Below are 26068 nucleotides of genomic sequence, written 5' to 3' on the forward strand. Positions count from 1 at the left end.
CCTCCCAAGCTGTCCACTGTCCCTCTCTGTAAGGCATTTAAATACAAGCACAGAGGGAAAATCAATTGATACATTTTATCAAGGCATAATTATTGAAATTTAAACATATGTTTCTTCTTCCTCAATAAACAAGCTGTGGCTACATTTTATCAAGCCATCATTTTTTAAACTTATGCATATGTATGTTGTTCTTCACTATGCTAGCTGTGGCTACCTTATTATTTTTGTTTCATTCTGTAGACTCCTCGCCAGTGGCCTGACCATTAAGCAATGATGCAGACAGACTGTCTCAGATTAGGAAAAGGAAAAAACTAAACAGAGATGCCATGTTTTTGGAGTTCATGAATGCGTCGGCAGCTGCAGAGACAGAGCAAAGAGTGTGGAGGCTGACTTTGTCCAAGAACATGGGCCAAATGCAGGAACAAGATTGCAGTACCATGCAGGAGATGTTGAGACTACTGCGGGACCAGGCAGACTTGCTCCGGCTTATTGTAGACAGAGTCCCAATGCCGTCCTCCCCCTCCTACGCCCCAGACAGGTCTTGGAGGAGATTGGCCAGGTTGCAGCACCTGCTCTCCTCCACCTCGGTGGAGGGGAGCAGAAAGCTGCTGCGGCCACACTGACAGCTGGCCAGCAAGCTAAAACCCTACCCTTGGAGACAGTGAAGTTACTAGCCTTCATAGCAAAGTCTATTTACGGCACTGCACACTTGGTGCACGGCTATGCACACTGTGGATTTACCGACTCCAAATTGATTCCCAACAGAGCGGTAACAGTCGGGGGTTGCCAGCTTCCAGAGAGCGATGGCGACTCTCTTCTCCACCATCATAGCTTGTCTCAAGCAAATGTTCACGCACTTCAGGGATGGTGCCAACTCCGAGCACAGTTTGAGGAAAGTTGCCTTTCGCATCCTAAAGTTTTGCAGCCACTGATCATCATCCCACAACTGTATAACGATGCGGTCCCAACAGTCTGTGCTTGTTTCCCTGCACCAGAACCTGCGTTCCATGGACTGCAGATGACATGTTGCAGCCTGCAGCAATCGGGAATTGTTCTGCTGGATGTCTTCTAGCAGGGCAGCCTCGGTGGCAAAGATGTAGTATCTGCATCGCCTTCTTGCTCTATTTCTCATGTACTCCAGGATAAGCTGCAATGTGTTTGTCATACTAACAATTATAGTGCAGCATACAGCTGGCTCTATGTCTCTGAAGCAATGGTGATCGCAGGGATTAAAAAAAACAGCGCAAAAATCCTTTTCCTGTTTGGGTGGGAAGAGGGTGGGGGAAACAGCGATGCATCCTGGGACGATGACACTCGTCCCAACAGCCTCTGTGGCTAGTTGCACTGTGGGATAGCTACCCACATTGCACTGCTTTCTAATTCGAATTAAGGCTGGCCAGTGTGAACTCAAGAGATCAGCACAAACAGCGTAGTGTGAACACGCTGCTGCAATTTCTTTAAATCGGCTGCTGAAAGTCGAATTAAGTTAATTCGAATTAGCGCTGCAGTGTGAACAAGGCCTTTACAGAATGATCCTGCTTTGTTAGCTACTAGTCTAACTTTCTACTTCAAGAAACAGAAAATTCCTGCAGAAAATTTAAATGCAAAGCTTAAGGGGAAGGATGTACTTTTATTTAATTCTGAGACGCAGGGGATCTCAGTCAAAACTGAGGAACAGCAAAGAAGAACCTTTACTAATATAATGTCAGATACACTCTTTTAAAAGTGCTGATTTCTCCCTTATTGGAAGTTTTATCTACATAATTTTTGCTCAATTTTATTTCTCATACGTCATATTAAATTTTCTACTATTGCTGAAATATGATAATACTTTGATCTTGAATTTGCTAGTATAATGGAAGACTGGGCTGAAATTTTAAGGAACCTTATTTTTTATATTTTTCTGTAGGACAAAAAATAATGTTTTCTACTTAATAACCTTCTTCTCTCACTAATCTGAGAAAGAGAGTCTTTCAGCTCCAAACAAAACACACAGTAGAGGTTAAAAAACATCAAAGGCAAATAGGCTATATTATAAAATATTGATAGGGTCACTCTGAAGCAAGCTTGTCTTAAGATCATAGTACTTGAGAGAGAGAGAGCTACCAGACAAGAGGCTATTCTCTTTAAAACAGATTTTTGTTTTAGTTTATTTTTAGCAGTTTCATGAATTCCCCTTTAAATCTGCTTAAGTGCTTCCTTTAACACAAATTAGCTTTAGTTAAAGTGGCTCTGAGACACATAAGGAAGCTGCAGAATAGACAAAAGGTTAGTTTGTTGCTTTGCAAAGTGGCCTCCCATGAGAGAAGTCCATGTTGTGGAGATGTCCATGGTTTAATATAATGTTCTGTGTCTTATGTTTATTCATTACTAAGTAGCTTCCAAAAGTGATGGAAGCTTGGGCTCTGGCTGACTGAGTGCAGCATAAAGAGTATTGGAAAATGTATGCCCAGGCTATGCAGAAAGTGAAATAAAGTTTCTTCACCTCCACTATAGCATCAGCAAAATCAGAAGAATTGCCCTGGGGGATGAACAACTTTGTTAATCCACGTTGTTTGCATTTGGCAAGAGTCAAAGCTTTTCTCCCTATGAGGAACATTCATATCATTTGGCAAATAAAATTGCTTGGATCTAGACCAAGCAGGACCTGCAAATCCGCAACCATTTCTTTAGATTTAATCTCTGCTGAAAAATGCCAGACATGCAGACTGAGAATGAAGCAATTATGTCCAGGTTTCTTTGTTTTACCAGGAATAACTTGGCTTAACCCTCCTTTCTGATGCCAATACACACGACAATGTAAATACAATTTTTCATGCCATAGCTGTGCCTCCTCATACATTAAGTGTTCTCAAACTATGATGAGGACAACCTGTTAGAGTTGGGTTTTGTCTGCATACCTGTTGTGGTTTTAGTGTAATGAAAAAGGTCACTCAAAAGGTATTGGGGTCAGTTAATTAATTATGCAAGTATTCCAGCATCACATTGTTTTTATTCTGAGGCAGGGGTTATGATATGATTATGTGAATCTTTCAGCATCATTTTATCATCATAGTTTCAGTGGTTTTTGTTTTTCAAAAAAAGGCAGGAAAAGGGTCTTGGAGATTACAGTTGCCCCATGTATCATCACAGTTGTCCAGCAGACTTAGTTCTTTGAAGATAACAGTGTCAAATGATTTCTATGGGAGGCCTACACTTCTAGGAAAAGTTTCTGGGAAAGCCACAATTGTCAGATACATTTTCTGGCAAGCCCCAATTTTGTTGTTGTGGGAAAGACTCACTGTTGCATTGCACAATCACAATGCATGTATTGTTTGGATTTTGTTGCATTGCACCTGGCGTGATAAAACTTTTAGTAAGAGACGGACATTTCTCAGGGACCTGGGTACAGAAATGATGAAACCCCTGGTGCAGGAAAGGAATATTGCAGCCTTTCCTCAGGCTTCTAGGGAAGTGGTGTCTAGTGTGCTGGGTACTGATCTGTAGCCACAAATGGAGAAGGTGTTACTTCTGTTTCAGAGAACAAGACAAAAAAACCCTCATATAAACTGTGCAAATTGTAAAAACTTTGTTCAGAATATATATCACTTATCTGCTCCATTTAATCAAAGTAGTAGGTCATTTACTGCAACTTTGCTGTGTTTGTGTCTTTTATATTGTTGTTGCTTTCTATTTCCATTGTCTAAACATCGGGTCTCTTAGACCCTGGCACATGTATAGTGTATAGCTTTTTAAAAAATGTGTTTGATCATAGGGTCAGTTAGACTCCAATTCAAGTACTGTGTAGTGTGCTTCTGAATCTAGGAATGTTTTAACTTATTCATAGTTTTATAATTCACTGGTTACAATAAAGTCAATTTTAAATGCATCCCATTTTGCCCCCTCCCCCACCATTTTTGACATGCTAGGAGTGGCCAAGACCCCAGTACAGAAATAGTTGGATGATTTTTGATCCAATATGAGGGTTAATTCACGCTCAATGCATTGAGCAAACTTTGCAAATAAAGTTTAGCAAATTTTTACAAAAGTATTTTTTTTATCTGCTTCTAGTGATCTAAGCAAGATTTTGAATTTTACTAGAGTATATTGGCATGCAGAAACAGAAGATCATGTGAACTGTCATGACATTCTTGTCCAGACACAGGCTTAGAGTTACATCAATATTTTTATCACCCATACAAAAATGAGTTGCCAAGGATTTTGCTTTAGCTAACATTCTGTCTACATGCATTAGTGGATGTAAAAATGTAAGTGGATGTAAAAATTAACAGCAAATTTTCAGAGTATTAATTAGAAACTCCTATTTCATCAGGTAATATAGTTTAGCCATAAAAATGAATTCTAGCTGAAATTTAGCATACAATAGATGATGTCTATGTGATAAATTGCAGAGCCATGTGATAAATGATGTTATCATGCACCTTATGACTACCTCACTTCTTCTTTGTTCACTAATCCATCTCACCCAAGACTTATTTTAACAGACCAACTCCTTGAGTAGCGTAAACAACTAGTCTTCGAGGGGTGGGGAAAATCATTCTTTTGCAAAAATTACACTTGTTCAAGACTGTAGCCTTTATATTATTGATGCGCTGATACTGCCAATGGTATCTTAAACCACAGTAACCTGGGTCAAAGGTTTGGGCTCCCTAAAGGCTACGGTATTAGAATTATCAAAGTGAAAACACCTATTAGATATGTCATTTGGTCTTGAAACTCTAGGAACACATGAAGAATGATAGCAGAGACCATAACAGCATTCACAAGTTATCAGGCTTCCCTTTATTAAAAACATCAATAATCAATACCATAGTTACAGATATATACATGAAGAAGGAGAAATCCCATAAGGTATCCAGCGTCAATGTTCTCATTCCCACATCCCTGAGGTACCATCAAGATGGGTGGCTCATTCAAAAGTTGGTTATCTGTGTAGAGTCTCCAGTCTTCCTCCCTGTTCATGCTGGGGAGCCCCTTTATATTACTATATACTATATTACTATATACTATATATACTATGTACTATACTATATACTATATTACTATATACTATATTACTCTCACACCCTTAACCTGTATGCATTTGCCAGAGGGTTCCAGCCCCTTTTTCTTTATTGGTCTTCTACATCCCATAACATTTGGAGTGCACTGCTTTTCATAGGCTATCCGCTTAGTTCCCCATATTTTCATTAGCATTTACATCAACAAGTTCCCAGGGTAACGTGCGTTTGCTGCAGAATTTTCCATGATGTTACAATCAGGTGTCTGGCGGTCTAGACGAGTACATTGTGGCATGTTTTCCCAAATATCACTCACTGGCATATTCTTTACAGTAATCTTGTAACTTTACTGGTACAGGATGTGAGACTAGGGGGCAGCCGGAGAGTGGTCAAAGGGAGATATATCAGCCCTAGAATGATCAGGGTTCTGTTCCCTGCTGACTAAGCAGGGATTACAACAAGGGCAATTGGGAGCACCTGAGGCCAGTTAAGACCTAGCCAGGTGCCTGATAAAAACCCCTGCTCCAGACAGACAGGGAAGCAAGCTGGAAGTAGAGGGCTGTGATTGGCTGGAGGAGTGGAGAAGAACTTTGAGAAAGGTACAGGGACTTGGGGGGGGAGCTTGCTCAAGCAGAGCAGAGACACTCCCCAGACAGAGAGGCTTGAGAGAAGAGACCCTGGCCAGGAAGAGAGGGGCAGGGAACAAGGAGCTGAATAGGCAAGAGGGAAATAGCCCAGGGGAAAGAATTGCAGCCTCAGACACTGTCAGCGGTGCATAGCTACTATACGTAGGGCCCTGCGTTGGGACCCAGAGGAGTGTGTGGGTCTGGGTCCCTTCCTCCTCCTCTCCCCACTGGACATTACTGTAGGAGCCCTGATGCTGGGAGACAGGGTAACCAGTGGCACCCTGACCCACCACAAGGAGGAAAAGTGTAAGATTCACTGGAGCAGAGATGGCGGTTTGCCACAAGGATTATTCCTATACCTACAATTTAAATCTATTCATCACACATTGATTACATATAAATTAACCACAACAATAGATAACACAATTAAATTATTATATAAAATGACTAGCTACAAGACCCAAATTGAGTAAAATTGAGCCCTGCACCAGTAACAGCTTTTCTATATATTGTTTGTAGTGATATTTATGGCTTTTGCTAAGTTCAGTACAGTTGGATGCATAGTAATTAAGGCACCAGGTTTCTCTAGCAGAGAGATCAGTTATGACATAGCACAAAGCTGCCCTAAATGAGCCTCTGGGGATTCCTCTAAAGTAGAGGATTCCCACAACGGCATAAAGCGAACATAATTGACTTTATGCCACCTGCTCCAGCTCCTTCACAGAGTGTGTTCTGGGCGGAGATGGTCATTAGAGGGTCTTGATGGAGTTTGAATGTTGTTCATTGCATTCTGGTGGTCCTGGGCTAGTGCAATGAGTACTAGGAGATCATTCCAGTCTGCACAAGTTAGAGTAGCCCTGCAGTTGCTCTCACGTATATTGGGGGCTGGTTTGGTCCCGGGCCAACTCCAGGATCAGGAGAGGTAGCAAAGAAGCTTAGTAACTCCTTTTACCTCCCCTTCTTCAGCCGTACTGTGGACATAGGTGAGGATTAAATGTGCAGTATCCATAGAGTGACCATAAGTACCGTTTTGGCTACGGTTGTCCCCTTTTTAAGCCTGCCCTGGCCGTCCTGACTTTTTTGGTGAAACCTGCCAAAAAAGCGGGGTATGCCTCCATAGTGGGGCACAGAGGAATGTTGGGCAAGTGCCAACGCTAGCCCCGTGCAGCAGGGCTCAGGTGAGCAGCAATGCCAGGTGGCTTGGGACAGCCCCAAATGGGGGGAAGTGGAAAGAGTGAGTGGCTCAGGCCAGCTCTGTGCGGGGTGGGGGACTAGGGACAGCTGAGTTTGCAGGGCTGACATTGAGAAACTATTTATCTCTTTACTTGTAAATTGAGCAAATGTCATTCAGACGTTAACAAGCTGCAACAAACAAGTAAATGAATGATGCCCTTTCTACTTTTCAGGGTAGCACTGCACTTCAGTAAGCTGGTTGAAACACTCAAACACTGAGAAACAAAATGCTTAGATTGAAACTTCACTCTCCGTGTGCACAGGTGTAACAGGGATTGGCAGCCAGTGAATACTAAGCATGGTATGCCAATTTTGGTTGCTGATGTGACTAGGCACACTATCAGTGGAGTGATGTTTCTGTAGGTACCCTGGAATTTGCATCACAGAGGGAAGATACAGGGTACATAGTATTGGAAGAACAGGCAGTGTAGTTTATATTTATACACATTCTCCCAGTACTGGTAATGGCCCTTATGTACACTCCTCCCCCCCCCCCCCATACTGAGCATTCCTGTCTTTATTAAAATTAAAGGGATAGATCCTCAGCTGTTGTAAATTGTCATAACCCACTGACTTCAGCAGAGCTATGCCAATTTACACCACCAGAGGATTTGGCTCCGAATGTGTAGGAGAGCTGCATTGAGCAGGTCTCAGCCAAAATGCACATACAAGTTAGCACTGCTTTGCTTCATATATGTGCATTCATGTGTTGGAATTTGGCTCCACGTGTTGCAGTAAACCTGTTCAAATCAGATGTTCAGTGTTATTCAATTATCTTTTTTTTTGTGGTTTCTCACAGACTCAATTTTTTTTTTAAATCAGCAAAAGTTTGCTGCTATGATACATCTCTCAGTTGAGCTTCTGACATTAACACATTACTTTGGTGTTAAGAACAAGGGACTACTTTTCTTCGCCAGAGAGAGAATTTTACAACAGGACATTGCTATTATTTACTCCCTTGCAGCCTGTTGGCCAAGTTACAAATGAAAACATATTTGTTGTTCAAGAAGAGAGGTTCAAAAGAACAATATTTATGAAATTATTGTATTCTTTCTGCTTTCTACATAATTGCTAGCAACAACTTCACATTCAAAAGCTAGAGCCAATGGGAGGAAAATTCTTTAGGGGATGCGGTGTAGCCTTGTACAGTGTAGTATGAAGCGAAAGTTTTGTCCTCACAAGCTGTTCACCAGAGGTATAAAGTTCTGAGATAAGTGAAGAATTCAGCCAGATAAGCAAAGAATTCAGCATGTGAGTCTTGTAAGATATTGTAAGGCAAACTCATATAGGACAAAATCCCGTACTTTGTTAAAAGAAGGAGGAAGGAGCCCTGGCAAACTCGTGCAGGATGTTATCAAGAGAAAACTAGAGGAACTGGATAAGAACATAAGAGCGGCCGTACTGGGTCAGGCCAATGGTCCATCCAGTCGAGTATCCTGTCTTCTGATAGTGGCCAGGGCTAGATGCTTCAGAGGGAGTGAACAGAACAGAATAATTTATCGAATGATGCATATCCATCTTCCAGTTTCTAGCAGTCAGATATTTAGGGACACCCAGAATGTGGGGTTGCATCCCTGACCATCTTGGCTAATAGTCATTGATGAATCTATCCTTCATGAATTTATCTAATTTTTTTTAATTGTACTTTTGACCGTCACAACATCCATGGCAATGAGTTCAACTGGTTTACTCTGCATTGTGCAAAGAAGCACTTCTGTATGTTAGTTTTAAACATACTGCCTATTAATTTCCTTGAATGATCCTTGGTTCATGTGTTATGTGAAAGAGTAAATAACACTTCCTTATTCACTTTCCTCGCACAATTCATGATTTTATAGACCTCTTTCATATTCCCCCATCAGTCATCTCTCTTTCAGGCTGATCAGTTCCAGTCTTTTGAATCTTTCCTCATATGGAAGTGGTTCCATACCCCGAATAATTTTTGTTGCCCTTCTCTGTACTTTTTCCAATTCCAATATATCTTTTTTGAGGTGGGGCAACCAGAACTGCAGCCAGTATTCAAGATGTGGACATATCATGTATTTATATAGTGGCATTACAATATTTTTTGTCTTGTTATCTTTCCCTTTCTTAATGGTTCCTAACATTCTGTTAGATTTTTTTGACTGCTGGTGCACATTGAACAGATGTTTTCAGAGAACTATCCATGAAGACACCACAATCTTTCTTGAGTGGTATCAACTAATATAGACCCCATGATTTTGTATGTATAATTGGGATTGTGTTTTCCAATGTGCCTTACTTTGCATTTTATCAACATAAAATTTCATCTGCCATTTTGTTGCCGAGTTACAGTTTTGTGAGATTCTTTTGTAACTCTTCAGTCTACTTTAAATTTAACTATCTTGAGTAATTTTGTATCATCTGCGAACTTTGCCAGCTCACTCTTTACCCCTTTTTCCAGATCTTCTGAGTATATCAAACAGCACTGGTCCCAGTACAGATCCGTGTGGGACCCCCGCCATTTATCTCTCTCCATTGTAAAAAATGACCATTTATTTCTACCCTTTGTTTTGTCTTTTAACCAGTTACTGATCCACAATGATAATGCAACAACAAGTCCACCATGTTCTCTAGGGGTTATGGTCAGCAGGTTAGGGGACATGCCAGCTTTCAGCTCCCCAGGCAGCTTAGCCCATATGGAATCAGCAATAAGTGCTAGCAGGGACACACACTGCTCCTGGACAAGGTGAAGCAATGTATGTGGTCGTGTGTAGTAACTCTTTTCATTCTGGGAAATCTTGCCTTTGCTGGTAGGATCCCTAATGCAGGGGATTCATTAGCAACTCTGCCTCTCCTTCACTGTGCTGGTGAGGGCAGGATTTAGCCCTCAGTTTGGAACAGCAGTATGCTAATTTTTAGGAATAATGTTTTAAGACAAACTGTAAAGAATAATTTGCACATGTATAGTATTTTTTCATTCAAGTATCGCAAAGTAGTTTACCAATGTTAATCAAGCCTCACAACCTATTAAATATATACAACCATTTTATGTATGGGTAACTGAGTTATTGGGCAGGTTATAATAGACGGCAACTGTTATATTAATTCCTTAATATACTGTTCCTTAACAGACTGAATTTAAGTTTTTCTAGCTTCCTGTTGCATAACATAATCAGGTTCTTAGAATGTACGCTTCGTAAATTTTATATTTGTACCATTATGTTTTTTATTCTTCCAATCACGATGTTATAAAAGTGACTAGAATCTGTATCAGAATAAAAGCTTTGTAAAATACCAAATTAATAGCTGCAAATGTTTTAGCTGCTAGTTTTGATAGACTAATACTGAAATCAGGCCAGTGAATGCAGGAAACTACTTTCAGGTGTTTATGAAACAAACATAGGGAGAAAATAAAAAGGGATCTCCTTTCTTATCTAAATGTTGTTCTGCTTCCATATCTACTCCAAGCTGACAATGTAAAGGCATTTGAAAACCAGCAGGGAAACAGTGGTTTTACCAATATTAACCTCAGCATTTGCACTGAATGGCTATGACAGGATTCTCTTTAGTTACAATGTTGCTAACAAGTACATGCTGTTATTTGATCCCTGAGAATTAAGAATGTCACCATCTGAGGAAATGTGTTCAATTTGTTGCTGGTTGGAGCAAAACTCTGCCTCTTGCATGCAAATCTGGTAAAGCTAAAGTGGATTATGGAGAACAGTTTGATACATAAAGAGACTGTCAGCACCAATTAAAATGTATTCTTAAGGTGGGTATAGCATCTAAATTGAATCAAATGTCTATAATTACACCCAAAGCATGATGAGGTATTTTATTTCCTGTAGAATGAAAAAAAGTAAGTAAACTCATACACAATTTTATTCGTTGTTTGTCAGATCCTTGCATTACTCCTACTTCCTAAATATAATCTAAAAACAGTATTTATGTTATAAAGAACATATCCAACCTTTTGCGAGACACAGTGACCAATTAGGGGTTCTCACCATTTGCCCTGCAACTCCAGGATGCTCCCAGCCAGCCTAAAAGCATGCATGTCACACCCTGAATGTCTGTGTATAACTGCAGCCTTGGTCCAACAACTCTGACCCCAGCAGCCTATCAACAGCCTCTTTCTGGCTTCCACCAGCCATGGTTACAACCAGCAAGGTGACCCCAACACACTCCCAGTCCTGAAGTTCCTCAAAACCCTCTCCTGGACAGCTTAGAGAAATAATAAGGCTCACTGTTACCCAGAGTTCCTCGACCCAGTAACTTTTAGTCTCTGTGAATTGGTATCAGAAAATAAACCAAAGGAAACACAGTATATTCGCCTGCTATATGGCTGACAAAGACAAGTCCAAACCAAGTGCTTTAACTTTAAAGCTTTACTTAACAGTCTCCAGAAATTCCCATTAGAAGCTTACCTAAGTCTCCACTTATTAGTCTTAAGCACATTCAAATACAAGAGGTGATTAGAGTATCCCAAATCTTAATAGTTACCCCCAGAAGTCTGACTCAGACTCGCTACCTCCCACTTATACCCCAAAAGTTACAGACACACATCAATCAAAAGAATGTTACATAGCTGACCAAACAAATCAATCACTGGATGGAAGCAGGAGTTACAGAGACATGTCATTTTAAAAAAAGATTGTTAAGCAAGCAGTTTTAAGATGTTAATCTGGTAGCTGAATTTCCCCATACCAACAATTCTAAAATATATCCAGACTTCCTGTTTTTCACAGACATCTGCCCCAATGTATTCAGAGAGAGAGAACACACAGAGCCAGGCTCATTTCAAGTGTTCACTGTCTACCTGCTTCCTCTCCCGATTTGCCTAGTTATGCTAAGTTCCTGCAAATGCCTGAAAATAGCTAAAAGCAGCAAGCAGAATAATTGGTAGTCCATCCCAATAATTGGCAGTGGCTTGGACACCTGGTTTGTTGCTAAAATGCCCCCTGTACAATTGCTTCTTTAAAGAGACAAAAAGCACATTACAGCTTATTAATGTAACTGGGGTAAATACACCCCATTCTTCACACACAGAACTGAGTCGGTTTATAGTAAAAATAAAACAAATCTATTAACAATAGGTTAAGTGATGCCAAATACAAGAAATAAAGTTAGAAATGCTTACAAGCAACTACAAGTGAAAATGCGTCTAAAACTGAATCTAGCAAGGTACAAGCTTTGTTCAAGATGGTTCCTCTCACCTATCTTCCTTCTTCCCACCATGGCTGACTTTCCCTCAATCAGGGCCTAACACAGAAGTACAAGGTGCTGGATTCCCTTATCTTCCTGTGTGAAAGATCTTTGCTTCAGCTGGTTTCTCACCTATATTCAGTTCTCAGACACTTCAATCCCTGCTTGTTGAAGGACTAGGATGACCACATATCCCATTTTGGCTGGGACAGTCCCCTTTTTAAACCCTCTCCTGGATGTCCCAACTTTTTTCATGTGCAAAACTGGGCTTTTGTCCTGTCTGCTCTTGCCAACTGATAAACAGGACAAAAGCCCAGTTTTGCCAAAAAGTGGGCATAGCTCCATAGTGGGGCACAAAGGAATGTTCGGTGGGGGAGGGGTAAGCACCATTGCCAGCCCCATGCAGTGGGCCTCGGGTGAGCATGACCACCAGGTGACTTGGGCCAGCCCCAGATGTGGGAGGGGTGGCTCAGGCCAGCACCTCAGGCCAGCTCTGCATGGGGGAGAGGGTGCTCGGATGAGTGGCTCAGGTCATTGCCACATGGAGGTGGGGGGAAGGGGCTTTGAGGGCAAGTGGCTTGGGCTAGCTCTGTGTGGGGCAGGAGGGGCTCGCGTCAGTGGCTTGTGCGGGGGTGGGAGGGGAAGGATGGGAGGTTTGGGTAAGTAGCTTGGGCAAGCCTCCCACAGTATCCTGTTTTCTCTTTGGAAAATATGGTCACCCTATCGAAGGGCCCAACTTTCTCAGCTTTTAAGAGCTCGGGTCCCTTGTGTCTGACTAGGGATGGATGCCAAAGATGGCTTCTGTCCTTGCTTATATCTTGTTTCAATAGGCAGGATGACCTCATGCTGTTCTTCCCTTCTTGTGGGCTTGCCACCCTGTGGCTGATTTCTGTATAAATGGAAATTGTTTTGATTCCATCATGCTTAATTTACATAGGAGACAGGTAAATAGCTGTGACATTCCCACCTACCTGGGAGAGAACTGGTTTTTTCCCCTTTTTTAAAGCACAGATTGTAAAGCCTAATATAAATGAATATCAATATGTCCTTCTGCAGTGTTAATACATACATTTTACAATGACATTGATCACCAGCGTGTCATAAGCTTTCATAAAACACCTCACTCAGCACATTTTTATATCATATAGAATCAGTTGATTCTATCACGTGAAGTTCAGCCCACCTGTCCTTATAGATCAGGAAACCTTTGCAATGGATTGTTTGAAAAGTAAAACTCAGACCAAGCTTCTCTCTACTTTTGGGACATAGGCACCAGGCTGTCTCCTTCCCCAGTTATTAGCTTGATAGCTTTGTTTACCTGATATGTAAATGTACCTTCATTGTCTTTGCCTGAGGACCCAACTGGTCAGAGAAGCAAACTTTCCTTTGTCTAGGGCAGACCTATTGGAACTATTAATATTTGAAATTATCAATATGGGAAACCATCATATTATTATTATTGTTTGTTATTATTATTACCAACATAAATTCCTTTATTAAATCCAAATGCCAAATGATACTTATACAATTGCTCTAAACATTCCTAAAAAGCTTAAATAATAAGCAATTTACTATATCCAAACAGTAACAAAAGATTTATAAGCATTTGATCAAGATACTTACAGAGGGCTAAACCCAGGGGGTGCTTAGAATGATGTTGGATGCCACCAATGTGGTGAGGCAAGATTCGCAATGAACCCTTTAAGAATTTACTTTTTATACCTTTTTACCTTTTAACAAACAAGCGATGTCATTGCCATTTACTGACTTCAGCTGAAAACCAATTTGAGACAATTCACCTTTCTTTCCAGTCTTAATCCAGATAAGATTTACAGCCTCCTTTCTTCCCACGGTCTTCTCTTTCTTATCTTCTCTTCCCCACCCCCCTGCTTACCAGAAGAACAGTGGGAAGGTTTGAGTTTTTCTTTTAAGACAGTTTTTCTTTGTCTTGTTTCTGCAATTCTTTATTTTATTAGTTACTTTTGGAACCATACATCCTTCCCACACCACAAGTAAAACTACTTATTATTCTCATGGCCCTCTTTTTTTTTTTTTTTTTGGCTGATAAGGGCCGTCTCCCTACTAGCCACAAACTATAAAGCAAATATGTTATTTTTTTAACCAAACTTAAGCTAACTCTTAATTATTTATTTTATACTCATCCAATAAGACCTGTTTACCAATTTCCCCTGACAGGCCTGTTTTAAACACACTTTAGTCATAATTCTAGCATATATCCATAACTGTCAATACACACCATGTACATACATCACACAAGAATATTAATAATCAGTGAGTTATTAGTTTTCCAAGGACATGATATTTATCTAAAAGGTGTCATGTAATATGACACCAGTGTGTGAGGTGTAGTGAGTGTGTCAGGCTTGACAAGAGTTGATGAAACAGTAGTGAACCCCCAGTAAGCCTCCGTGTCACAGTGGTGAACAGGGCTATTTCAGTGTAATTATCCTAGACTACGTAGTGTATCACAGTCATCATGCAAACTCATGGTAATGCTTGCACAAATCTTAATATACTGCACAGTAATAAATAGCAGGACTAGCTGGTACCTGGTATATGAATAATGAGAATTTCCAAAATTATAGTTGAGAGGATAAAAACAAACCCCCTGAAGTTTGAAAGAGTTATATTTCAGGGCATCCAGTCACCCACTAACTGAGGGGGATTAGAAGAAATTTGCCCTATGAGCAAATTTTTCCATAATTGTCCTTCAAGTTTTCTTGTATTTTTCTCTGAAGCATCCAGTATTATCTGGCAGTGGCTGCTGTCAGAATGGAGACTGAGCCTAGATTAACCACTGCTCAAACCTGAAATGGCAATGCCTATGTTCCTGTGGCACAGCAGTGACCATACTATAGAGTGCAGTGAGTCTCCTTCATCAGGACAATGTGAAGTGAAACCCACTCATCCACTTACAAGTTTTTTTAAAATATACTTAACATAAAGTGTATTTCTGGGCTAAGCAATTCATATATCTCAGTAATTGATGACTTCATAAAACACACAGAGTAAGTAAAATTTTGGAGCCAATTTGATTTAAATGTGCACAGACCTTTAGACTGGTAGTACTCATAATAGTCTACTTTTTTATCTCGGTAGTAGTACTATATTTTATGGTGCAAAACTACCATTTCTCAACTTTTTGACACAGGAAGAACTAAATTTTCTAAGCGTCTCTATCTAGTGCCTCTAATCTATCATTTCTAAGACTTTCTAGCGCAGTGAAAAATCATGGCATGTAAGTATAAACAACGTTGCTTAATGTGAAAATCTGTCTAGTTTCTACTTCTTTCTTAAATTATCTTCCTTCTTTGAAACATATGGAATTTAAGCTTGGAAGAATTGGATTACCTTCTCCACCATCCACCCCCATTTTTCTATTTACTTTAACATTTTAGGCTTTTCTTTTCCATCGTAAGTTGCCAAGAAACAGAAAAATACAACAGCAAGAAATGCAATGTACATATATGCTATGTCTGAATAATACAATGTGATGCTGTTATTCCCAGAACTAAAGTAAAAGTGGTCAAGGAACATAACTGAAAAGATATTTACAAAAACACTCTCTCTTCACCAACAAAATGAAAAAAATGTAACCAAAGAAGAGATTGCTCAAGGAAGGAAAACACTCACTGAAAAGCCCTGGAACAGGTTAAAAAATATTGAAACTTCTGGGAACATTTTATTAACTATATCTTCTAATATCATCAAAATACAAGAGATGTCCAAAAGACGCCATAGTTTTCCATCAAAATAGTAGTTTTACTGTTACCATAACCTGGCACCAACCAGCAGGCAAAACTGCCTGCTACAAAGCAAACAAGCTCAGAAAATAACACATTTCAGTGTTTCTTTCTATACTGATATTATTGCTGAAACATTATTTTTAAAGGAAAAGTATTTATTTTCAGTATGGCAGCCACACAGCTGATATTGTGGTGTTGTGTAGGGAATAAAACGTTTTTCCTCCTCAGGTTAGCATTTATTGCTGAAACTCATCAGGTATTTACTTTGCTGGGATTTTCAGAGAGGGTTAGGTGTCTGAATCTCTTGGGCCCCTTTGAAAATGTCACCCGTTATTTATATCCAACAACAAACTGATGGCTCTCTACTAGAATATATTGAGGACTGTGGCTATCGTCCAAACTCCCTTTGTAGTCGAATCGCGGAGGTAAGTGAAGACAAGCCCTAAATAGTTGTGTTGTCAATACCGTATTCATATCAACATTCTCAGCATGATTTATTTTTGTGAATGTGTTCTTAATCTACATAGGATATTTTCTGCCTCTGTGTAGAAAGCAGGTCTAATGAGTTACCTCTCTGGTGTTAAAACATTTTAGACAAAACAAAAGTTCTGGACATATGTGAATGGTCTTGTACTGACTGCTGTAAATTCAACTAATTAGAACAACTTTTAGAGAAGGTGGGTTGCACCTGACGAAATGGCTGTATAAATGCAAAGCTATTTATCCCTAATCATTACTATTATTTAATAAACACACTCTCTATATTAGATGTTTGGCATCAAGTTGTCAATGATGCTCTAAATATTTTATTAGCTCATATTAAAAAACAACACCTCAACTGTCTGCTACCTTTTCTGTGATTAAAAATAGGGATGCAAAAGTTGCAGCTTATTTGGGGAGTTTCTCACTTACAGCTGGAGTTCAGTGACACAGCTATCTTCTGCTTTGGTTTCCAGTAGAGTGTTCTTTTAGTGCTGTGCTATTATTTAAAAAAAAAAAAAAAAAAAAAAGCCATTATTATCTCTGTGTATCATAGGGCTTGTCTTCACTCACCTCCAAGATTCGGCGGCAGTCGACCAGAGTCATGCAAGCTTGCGTAACTCCCGTCGACTTCTCTGCTCCTGTTCTGCGCGCTGTCTTCACTGCACTGCGCTGATGGGAACCGTGTTCCCGTCGATGCAGCGCTACGCCACTTGAGAAGGTGGTCTTAATACGTTGATTTCTGGATCGACTGAGCCGGTCTTCACTGACCGCTCGGTCGATCCAGAGAAGTTGATTTGATTATGGCGAATTTGCTGCCATCAGTGAAGACATAGCCATAGAGCTTTCATGGCTATCCAAAATGCCATTCACAGTTAAGCAGCAGAGTTTCAAAGTTCTCTTTCACAGATCTTTTTCCTTGTGTATCCAGAGCACTATTTCCAGCCAATTCTTTCACATTTCCTCACAGATAAAAGCCAATTCTTAATATGACCAACACAGAATTTTCCATCTCCTCACCTCTTTCATTCCCATTTTTTTCACCAGTGAGGGCATTTCCCTTATGCTGCTTATCAGGAACTAAAGGCATGTTCTTCAACCAGCAGCTTTCTTCACACGTCTCATGTTGCTAAACCATGCACATACGTGTATCTTCTAAACGCGTGTATCTTCAATGTGCTCATTTACAACACAGCAAAATAGAACCAGGTCTGTGACCTTTTGATTTTATGCCTTGATTACTTGAACACTGCCAGTTTCTTGATTTCTGCAATATTGTCTGTTCCTGTCTTCTAAAAATCTTCTCTTCAATTAGTTTACTTGGTTAAAAACCAAGCCAAATTGGTTCAAAACCTTTGCCTCATTGTTCACATCTCCCTGTTCTCTCTTTGTTGTCTTCTCATCCACATACTTCATTCTAAAATTCTCTTTCTAACATTTAAACCATCACCTGACCTGGCCCTTCTTACCTTTCTTCTCTTATTATTTTCTACCATCCCATTAACCTTTAGCTTTTTCATTTGACTTCTCATTATCTTACTGCAGTTCATTTTTCTGTTGCCAATCCAAAATCTGCTTTTCCTCTGCTAGGCTCAGCTCTTTGAAACTATCTTCATCTTGCTATTTTTGTTCTGACAGTCTGCCATTTTAAAGCCCATTTCAGAACCTACCCTTTATTCTGCATTTATATCTTTTTTAAATTTCTTTTCTTCCAAGTCCAGTATATAGTTATCTAATGTGACCATCCGTTGTTGGCTATTGCTATTTTTAATGCAATTACTGTGTCTCTACCTAGCACTTTGAATCAGAGGCGTTATATAGAAGCCTGCTTCCACTCCTATCGAAGTCAATGGCAAAGCTCCTGTTGATTTCAATGTGGCCAGGTTTTCACCCATAAAGTATAATGTAAATGTTTTTTGAAAACCTCACACTGGTAGCTCTGAATAACCAACACTTTTGGGGGCAGGGCCTGTCTTTTTTGTTCTGTGTTGGTACCTAGCACAATGGGATCCTGATCTATGACTGGAGCTCCTAGATACTACCGCCATGCAACTAAATAACAATAACAACACAACTCAGTTTAGCATTCACATTTCTTACTTTATACTTGGAAACTTGACTCTTAGTTAAAAGTCAACTAGTGGGCAACTTTCTTTTGCATTCAAATATAAAGCAATGACCTCATCAATTTTTCTGTTGTGTTATTCAAAATATATCACCTTAACACCACAAGAACAACAACAAACCCACGCTATGTGCCCCTTCATAGTAATAACAGTTTAATAATAGTTTATCGGTGCACTCTCCCCATTTTAGTGGCCCAAAGGCTGTATACTGATTAAACATTTTCTGGTACTGCTCTAATGGGAACACTCCTGTCAATAGCTATCAGGATAGCTAGCTCAGAAAAAGAATATCTATCTTGCTGGTGATGTATTACAACCTAGACTCTGTGTCAAGAATAAGAAGAAATACAGTCTGCAGCAGGATTTATGATATTCCATATAATTTCAGGTAATTTACTTCAATTATGTCCAACTGAGATTTAAAAAAAAAAAAAAAAAAATGAAGTGACATTTGAGGCTTGTGAAAGATGCTGGAATGATGTTTCTAGTAAATGAAGTCCTTTAATTATCCACAGAACAAATAGTGTGGATAGTGATAGTTTCGCCTGTCTAGTGGGGCGAGAGAGAACAAGGCAGGAACAAGGATCAAAGGGGAAAATATGTATTTACAACAGAGGTAAGCACTTTATTAGTAATAACTTGGAATTGATACCAATAATTAGCACTGCTTCTGAGTGTAGTAAGACCTGCTGTATTAACTCTTTAAGTGCTTTCCAGCACTCAAACTTCGACACACTGTTCCTCACCAATATTCCCCAACCAGGCCCTAGGCTAGGGTGATTTACATTGGCTGGGTTCCAACAAACATGGACAAGGATGAGCCAGTGGTTATAGATAGAAAACAAAGGATAGGAATAAATGCTCAACTTTCACAATGGAGAGAGGCAAATATTGTCTGTTAACTGACAGTGTTAAGAGGAAAATTCAGTTGCAGAAACAGCATTTAGTCATAAAGCAGAGCAAAAGATGCTGATCTTAGGCTGGGAAAAAGCTCTGGTAGGATCTGGAAGAGGCCGATTCTGTGTTTGAGCTACAGTGCTTCTGCCTTTAGCTTGAGATCTTTGCAGTGGATAGGATACGGGCCTGGGGAAGTGCAATCTGTCTTGCTCTCTCCCACATAATGACTCTCTTTGTGTATGGCAGCCATAAAATATTTAAATATAGAAATAATTACATTATTCTAGCTGCTCCATCTATAATGCACACACACATACATGTCAATTATAGAGAGTGCAGCAAACAACTGCACTAGTTAAAGTTGCATCACTGTTTCCATGTTACAAGTTGCTCATGACTTCTTAAAATTTTCATTATCTATTGGACTGAATATTTCCAGGCCAAGTCTGCCTGAAGGTAAATTTATTTAAAAAATGTTTGCGATAAAACTGTTTAGTCTTTTTTGAGCAGCAGGAAATTGCAAAAACATATTTTTGCATCATTATTGCTTTTTAAACAGCTCTAGCCTCTAACCGGTAGTTGAAATTTGACAAGAAAATAGTTCTCTGTGACAAAAAGTGCCTTTGCCTGTTCTGTGGAAAACTGCTTTTGATTTAAGTAAGTTGCGAGCCTTTGAAAATTGTACTGTATCTATTCAAAATGGTTCCAGAGGGGTGGCTGTGTTAGTCTGTATACAGCAAAGACAACGAGAGTTCTGTGGCACTTTAAAGACTAACAGATTTAATATTTGGAGACATAAGCTTTCGAGAGGCTAGCTCTCTTCTTCAGATGCAGTAACACAAAAATAGGTAACACAGAGGTATCATATAGGAATCCAAGTACATTGAGAACAATGGGGGAGGTGGAGTGCGGTACTTAAGACCTAATGACGACCATTGAGTAGGAGGTGAGAATGGGTGGGCAAAGTAATTTACCTTCGGTAGTGAGACAGCCATTCCAAGTCTCTGTTTGAATGTGTCAAGTTTGCAGATCATTTCTAATTCAGCAGTTTCTCTTTGAAGTCTGTTTTTGGAGTTTTTTTGGAGAAGTACAGCAACTTTCAGGTCAGAGACAGAATGCCCTGGGGAATTAAAGTGTTCTCCCACTGGTTTATGGATGTTGTTATTTTTTATGTCTGATTTCTGTCCATTTATCCTTGTGTGTAGTGATAGTCCAGTTTGGCCATGGCAGAGGGACATTGCTGGCACATGATGGCATATATAACATTAGTGGATATGCAGGTGAATGAGCCCATTATGGTGTGGCTGATGTGGTTAGGACCAGTGATGGTGTCACTAGAGTCGATGTGTGGGCAGAGCTAGCAATGGGGTTTGTTGCAGGGATAGGTTCCTGGAATGGCCTTCTTGTGGGGTGTATGGTTGCTGGTGAGTATTTGCTTCAGGTTGGGGGGCTGTCTGCCGTCCACTGCCTGAGTGAGAGATGGATCATCTGCTAGGATAGGTTGTAGATCTTTAATGATGTGTTGGAGAGATTTTAGCTGGTGACTGTAGGTGATGGCCAGTGGGGTTCTGTTGTTTTCTTTGTTGGGTCTGTTCTGTAGTAGGTGACTTCTGGGTATCCATCTGGCTCTGTCAATTTGTTTCTTTACTTCTCCAGGTGGGTATTGTAGTTTTAGGAATGTTTCATAGAGATCCTGTAGGTTTTTGTCTCTGTCTAAGGGATCAGAGCAAATCCGGTTGTATCTTAAGGCTTGGCTGTAGACAATGGATCGTGTAATGTGTTCAGGGTGGAAGAGTCCCTCGAAGATTTCCACCAGGATTTTAATAATTTCCATCCCACTATCAACCTCAGCCTGGACCAATCCACACAAGAATTGGACACTACAATAAAAATAAAGGATGGGCACATTAATACCACCCTATACCAAAAACCAACTGACCGCAATGCATATCTTCATGCCTCCAGCTTCCACCCTGAACACATTACAAAGCAAATACTCACCAGCAACCATACACCCTACAAAAAATCCTACCCAGGGACCTATCCCTGCAACAAACCCCGTTGTCAGCTCTGCCCACACATCACCTCTAATGATATCATCACTGGTCCTAACCACATCAATCACACCATAAGGGGCTCATTCACCTGCATATCCACTAATGTTATATTGTTCCAGCATGTTCCAGCAATGCCCCTCTGCCATGTACATTGGCCAAACTGAAATATCACTACGCACAAGGATAAATGGACAGAAATCAGACATAAAAAATAACAACATCCATAAACCAGTGGGAGAACACTTTAATTCCCCAGGGCATTCTGTCTCTGACCTGAAAGTTGCTGTACTTCTCCAAAAAAACTCCAAAAACAGACTTCAAAGAGAAACTGCTGAATTAGAAATGATCTGCAAACTTGACACATTCAAACTGGGTTTAAACAGAGACTTGGAATGACTGTCTCACTACCGAAGGTAAATTACTTTGCCCACCCATTCTCACCTCCTACTCAATGGTCGTCATTAGGTCTTAAGTACCGCACTCCACCTCCCCCATTGTTCTCAATGTACTTGGATTCCTATATGATACCTCTGTGTTACCTATTTTTGTATTACTGCATCTGAAGAAGAGAGCTAGCCTCTCGAAAGCTTATGTCTCCAAATATTAAATCTGTTAGTCTTTAAAGTGCCACAGAACTCTTTGTCTTTGCTGTATCTATTCAGTATAACTAGTACAGTTTTAGCACTTTTAAACAACTTCAAGGGCCAGAGTAGGCTGAGTTGCCCACTCAGATCCACTTTATAAAGTGCATGGGGAACAATTAGCTCAAGTGGCTAATTATGGGCAATTATTTTCTTTGTGTTCAGTAAACAGTCATGAAATATTTTGTACATTAGGGATGTTGCATGTTTAAGAAAAAGGGGGAAAGCTACAGGCCTGATTTTAGGTGGGGGAACAGACAGAGGGAAATCTGTCATTTACAAACTAAAGCAGAAGGGAAGAACTGGCCCATTTTGCTCTGTTTTCCTATGTTTAAATGTTGTGCTGGCAGCTCTGAGAAAGTATCAAACAGTTTTAGCAAGTGAATGGAGTGAATGAGAGCAGCAGGTGAGATGGGCTGGGAGAGAGAATAAACCAGGCCGTTGCTTTTAGTTCATCCTGGTTCTGGCTTGGAACTGATTAGAACTATTTTCATCCCGTTCACTCTTTTTCTTCACTTCAACGCTACTTAGTTCTAGACAAGACTAAAAGTGTACATTTTGATACACTGCAGAAAAACTGTTCCCAAACCATACGCAATGGGAAGTACTGGAAATCTTGCAAGGAAAGCTAATTCCCACATGGTTTTCAGCTGAACTTTAATGAGCTGAAAGACTTGGATTCTTCAGAATATGTTAGAAAAACTGTGATGGAAGGATACATTATGAGCTTATTATGGAGAACTTAAAGCTGCTCCCTAGTGTATGATACTGGTTTCATTCTGAAATAGATCGGTTCCTAAAGCCCTTACTAAGCTAAAGCTCCTGTTAATATGCCTGAGAGGGTATACATAATCATATTTTTAAGTTTGCAAAGTGCAAGTACTTTACAGGATAACAATTAAATATAAATTAATACCATGGAATCAGAGCAAATTAGATTTTATACTTAACTATAGAAGTGTCTGACTTTGTTTGGGTATTAAATTGGGATATATTCAGTGTGTTGGAGAAGGCTAATATGAACATGTTATATACTTTATTTTCCCATTGAAATATTTCATTAGAAGGGCAAAAAAGAACTTAAAATGAAACACTATCAAATCCACTGTAGGGCAAAACATATTAAAGAAAAATGTCAGTGTAATTTAGGAGTAAGGCTGCTTAATAGATTCTGCTCATTATTAGTCCACGTGGGTTATAGTTGTTTAATAATACACTGCTCTTTTCCTTCACCCTTCTCTAATAAATATTCATTCCATCTGCTGCATAATGAAATAACTTGAATTTTCCTCATTGCCTGCTCTCTCATTAATTTTGTTAAATGCTGAATTCATGTTTTTACTTCATACATTTCACGTCCATGCTTGTCTTTAATTGAATGTTTTTATCATGTCCTATATTTGGCTTTTTAAAATACTGACAGTTCTGAATTTGTTAAAAATGATTTTTCCCATTAGCAGGGTAACTTGTGGTGTACCATGTTAATCAGTTATATAGGGCTCAATTGTGCCTTTAAGGCATCTTGGGTCGGTGCTGCCTCATCCTAAGGGGACTGTCTTGCCAGGTGTTCAACAACTACGGCATCAGAACACACTCTAGACTCTTAGTTTACAAAGTGGTGGTAATTCCAACTCTCCGCTAAGGCTGCGAAACTTGGGTGATCTACAGAAAACACTTGAAAAACCTGGAACGCCAGCACCAGCACTTTCTCTGGAAGATCCTCAACATAAAGTGGGCAGATCGCCACACTAATGTTAGTGTCCTCCTGGAGGCCAATACATTCAGTGTTGATGCCCAGATTAAGCAGCACCAGCTGAGGTGGAGCAGGCACTGTGTGCGCATGCCTGATGCACGCCTACCAAAACAACTGCTGTACGCTCAACTCACCAAAGGAGAAAGGACATGAGGAGGCCAAAAGAAATTCTTCAAAGACATCAGCAAGACAAACATTAAGAGCTGTGGCATCGACACCACACATTGGGAGACAGTCGCCCAAGAAAGGGCTAACTGGCAGAGAATTGTCAGAGAAGGAATGACCACTTTTGAGGAAAATCACCTCACCCTGGTTGCAGAAAAATGCCAGAAAAGAAAAGACAGACAATTGCCATGCAGCAATCATGGCCCAACGCTGCCTTCCAACACCACCTAGAACATACGCCAACGAATCTGAGGATCAGACTACTCAGCCAAAAAACCCATATAAAATAAAACCTGTGAAAGAGATCATCCTCGACCCCGAGGGATCACTGACCATGATGACAGAGAGGCATGTGCTGCTGAGAGCATGTCTCTCTGATTTCCCCCAGGAGAGTAGGCCTATCACTGTCTCCTTTATTTGGGTGCAATACACTCCCGTCCGTGTGAGGGTCCTGCTTAATGGGCTAGTGCAAAGGGATGAAGGGGGCAAGGCCCCATGTTGACCTCTGTTTGAAATGAGACCGTTAGAAACTTTGATTGTTCTGAAGTAAAGTCACTGAGATATTATATTGATAACAACATTCTGACCCCTTGTAAGAGGCAGGTGTGGGGAAAATTACAACTACTCTGGGACACGATAGAGGCCACACTCGGAGAAGTGCCACCCAGCCTTTGACTATGGCCCTCGGGGCACAGAGAAATCTCTCTGGCCATGAAGTCTGACAGGAATAGGGAACCAAAGGCTATGGCACCTCCCCAAAGAACTATCAGATTTGTCTAACAAGGTTTGTTTCTTATATAGCCACTTAGATTAGTGCTGTTCTCTACTTGCATTTATTTCTCATCTCTTACTCTTTAAAACCCCAGCTATCCCCACACTGTCAAGATCATGGAACTCCTTCCAGAAGTAATGAACATAATGTAACCTTCAGTGAAGTTACTCTGATTTACACTGATGTAACGGAGCACAATTTTACCCTCTGACTGCAGATTTGTCTTATCTTGAAGCATTATTTAGCAACAAAAATTCATTAGTGAAATCCCAGCACTGTTTGCAAAGAAATCTAAAGGTATGCAGGGCCTGGAAAAGTCACTGTGACACAACTTCCCACAGAGTTTACATTTTCAATCTTATTTTAGACATTAATGGTGACAATCACTGTGGTTCTTTTGGTATCTCCTGAGTGTGTGTTAAAGGTGCGTGGGGGAAGTTATTGAAGTGGAAAAGACTGAAAAATAAATCAGTTCAATTCCTAGTGTTCCCAGGTGTTCACGTCACTAAAGCTGCCACCACAATTGGTACTAATTCACATCCTCACTGCAAGTCTGAGCAGGGAGGTCTAAGATGAAAGAGACTTGAAGATGAGAGCTGGTGGAAAAACTGGTGACCTTTTTTTGCAAAAAAACCCATGTTCACTAGCTGTAATGGCATTTGATCTGTGACCTCAAAGGGGCTTCTAACCCAGGTCAGGGCTTTGGCTGGTAGGGCTGCATAAGATAGTTTGCATTTTTAGTCTCCAGGCTACGCCTATATAGCAATGTACTTCTACGGCCTGCACTGCCATAGTCAGAGCATCTCACAAACTTTACTGAATGTATCACCACAACAGTCCTGGTAGGTAGGTAGGTAGGGATTGTTATCTGCATTTTACACAGGTCTGAAGCATAAACCGATTAGGTGTTTTTTGTTTCTACAGTTATACAAACGGAGCTAGGAACTGAGCCGAGATCTTTGGAGATGCAATCTATTACCTTACTCACATGCTGCAGTCTCCAGACCAGAGAACTGGCAAACTTCCAGAGAAGTAAATTCACAAACAAAATTGAAAAGAAAAGAATGAAAAACCAGCAAGAACAATATCATGGTAACCAATTAGCCTCTGTAATCAGTTTGCACCTCTCCCGGTACATGCTGTATGTGGATTTTTCCCCTGACAACAGCAGGTGTTCCATGCACAAAAAGAGTACAGACGAGGCAATAGAGATTTGCAGAATAAGGTGTGATTGTAAATTGTAGCCATATGGCATTAACATATTAATTAACATTCATTAGCAAATTGCATGCCCTGTTAATACTTCATAAGAAGTGATTAATTTGTATTGCTATTACTGTAATTTATTATCCATTTATTGTAAAATGATGCCGCTTGCTCCA

At 40.1% G+C, this 26068-nt stretch overlaps 1 long non-coding RNA gene across 1 annotated transcript; it reads left to right on the forward strand.

Annotated features, from left to right (window-relative positions):
* Positions 1-5547: 5547 nt before the first annotated feature.
* On the forward strand, positions 5548-26068 carry LOC137165043 (uncharacterized). The gene is made up of 2 exons (XR_010923271.1): positions 5548-5599; positions 25611-26068. It is a non-coding gene; the product is annotated as an uncharacterized lncRNA (long non-coding RNA).

The sequence above is a fragment of the Emydura macquarii genome, unplaced genomic scaffold, assembly GCF_026122565.2.
Source record: "Emydura macquarii macquarii isolate MOO-44397 ecotype Brisbane River unplaced genomic scaffold, CSIRO-AGI_Emac_v2 contig_2734, whole genome shotgun sequence".
NCBI lineage: Eukaryota > Metazoa > Chordata > Testudines > Chelidae > Emydura > Emydura macquarii.